Here is a 2,661-nt window from a genome sequence, read left to right as displayed (position 1 = left end):
CCCACCTTGACCACTAACGAGAATTTGCAGTATGGGTTTCTGCAAGAGATATTTTTGGCAGGTTTTCACTTTTGGATTTTAATTTGGATAAAGGTAGATGTTTGGCTGGAAGCAGACACGATTGAAGCATGGGGAGCAACACGCTGGCAGCAGCTGGGCAGCTCCATATTCACGGCCTGGCTGGAAGGGAAGCATACAACGCGGCAGACAATTGTCGGAGACACATGATGAAGAAAACACGCGCCAAAGTGAAAGCTAGCTCATAGTACGGGTTTTCTGCAGAGAGGGGAATCATTTCTGACACATTCGCTTTTGGGTTTGTCTCCCACGAGCACCCATCCGGAGGCTTCTCTGATTTTTTTTTCATCCTTACACCTTACGGCCAACATCAATCTTCAATCAATACCCCCACAACAAAAAAGTTCTCAATTCCTTCAGTACACTAAAAGCCACAGAACCCACCCTTTTTTATCCTATCTTCCTTTCACTCTCAGACTCTTCTCTATTCACTCAACAAAAATCACACCCTCCAAAACCAGGGCAAAAACGATCATCTTGATCATTATACTGGCCTTCTCTCCAACAATATGACACGACCATCATCATTCATACACAGCGAATATACTCTCCAACCCTCTGCTCCTCCCATCCGTAACCATCCCAACCATTTCCTCTTCACAACTCACTCACTACCTCCACTACATTTCCCGTCACCATCCTTATTCTCTCGAACATCATCATCTTCATCACATCATCTTCATCTTACTCTTCATTCATCATTCATCTGGAACACCTGGTGACCACGGCTACGGGGGGCACTGGCTCCCCCGCGACACCCTTCCAGCCATATTTCCTTCCACTACCACTTTTCACAGACCAGGGAACCAAGCTTTCAACCTCCCTTCATCTCCAAGCTCACGGCTACTAGGAACAACCCATCACCTCCAACATCTATCTCTTCATCCCTACGCCCACTGCTACTAGTAACTGCCCATCCTCTATATTCACTCACTACCAGAGCCATCTTGACACGGCCAAACACCCACGGCCACTGAGGACCATCATCATTCACACAATCAACATGATGACCATCATCTAGAACACACTTTCTACACCTTATACTCGGCCATACCAACACCGCACGACCACCATCTATCCTCACCAGTCGTCATCTTCATCCATACTCACCCACTGTCATAGCCACCCTTTCAGCATCCACCCGTAATCGTGAAGATTGAACCGAACCTCCATCACCATCGCTTCGCGTTAACCACACCTCACACCCATCACCCATAACTAACCACAACACAACCAAACAACCCAACCCATTCCCAAATCACCATCAACAGCGGAGAGGGGGCAAGATCTGACGCTGCGGCCAGCGGCGCCTTGGAAACGCCTGTGAAACTGCCGCGACATTAGAGATCAGGCAGAGAGCTCTTCGCGGCAGCCGGCTTGGCAGAGGCGGCCTCACGCACGCGAGGAAAAGAGAAAAAGGGGAGCGTGGGACTCCGGTGGTGAGCGGCGGTGGTCAGCGTACCGCGTTGGCTTTGACTGCAGCTGGCGGAAGCCGGTGTTGGCTGAGGCAGGGCGTTGCGTGACTGGGTGGAGGGACCTCCGTGGCTTGCCTTGGAAGAGAGCCTCTAGGTTTTGCGCTTGAATGAGAAGGTGAGAATCCTGTTCTGAGAAAAGAAAAAAATGGACCTGGGGCCCGGCGTGGGTTGCTTCTTTCTTCCTGCCACCTGCATTCCATTGCCACCCCCATCTCGTTTGGGCTTAAGCCCACTCTTTTTATAAGAAAAAAGGAAAATTGAATCTGGGCAAACATTTCGGGTGCACTCCAAATTTCATGTTTACACCCCTAGCAGATCCAAAGTTGAAGAAGAAGATGTTTGGGCTCAAACCAAAGAGCTTCATTTCTTTCCACACCTCTGGTTTTTATCTCTACACTTTTATGCTTATTGGTTGCTTTGTTTTATGCTCTTTAATGTTTTTTTTTGCTTTTACTTGATTGTTTTCTTTTCATATTATTGTATGTGACTATGTATGCATCTTATGTTTTGCCGGGTTTGTTTCATAAAAAAATCTAATAAAAATAAAAAAAATTAATTAAAATTAAAAGAAAAACAAAAAAGAAAATACAAAATAAAAATAAAAAATAAAAATTACAAAAATATGTTTTATAGGTTAGCACATGTGTGATTGCACGCATCGTCCTTGTGCTAAAAACCTTTTCTCTTTCCTAAATACAAAAAATTCAAAAATATAAAATCTTCAAGACTAAAAAAAAAACATCCATACTTTAAACAACAAACAATCTTCCTACCCAGAACTACGTGATCCTTGATTCTCCATCAAGAGTGGAGATACGTAGAGCAAGGCTAGTCCTTGTCAGGTTCACTTTCCCAAAATCCAAATTTATCCGTAATCATTTTCTCAAACAAATCTTTCAATCAATTCTCAAACAAATCTCTCAACATTTTCACAAAAGAACTACGTAACCCTGATTTCTCATTTTGAATGAGAATACGTAGGAGCAAGGTCAATCCTTGTCGGGCCCAAAAACTAAAAAATATGTTTTGTTTATTTTAGAATTTTATTTAGGGGATAGTTAAACATTTTGAAAATCACATTATATTCGTGCATTTAGTTAAAGGTACT

Source organism: Vigna umbellata, chromosome 10, assembly GCF_029865625.1.
Source record: "Vigna umbellata cultivar VRB3 chromosome 10, Vumbellata_1.0, whole genome shotgun sequence".
NCBI classification, from domain to species: Eukaryota; Viridiplantae; Streptophyta; class Magnoliopsida; order Fabales; family Fabaceae; genus Vigna; species Vigna umbellata.
Note: the sequence above shows the minus strand (reverse complement) of the source record.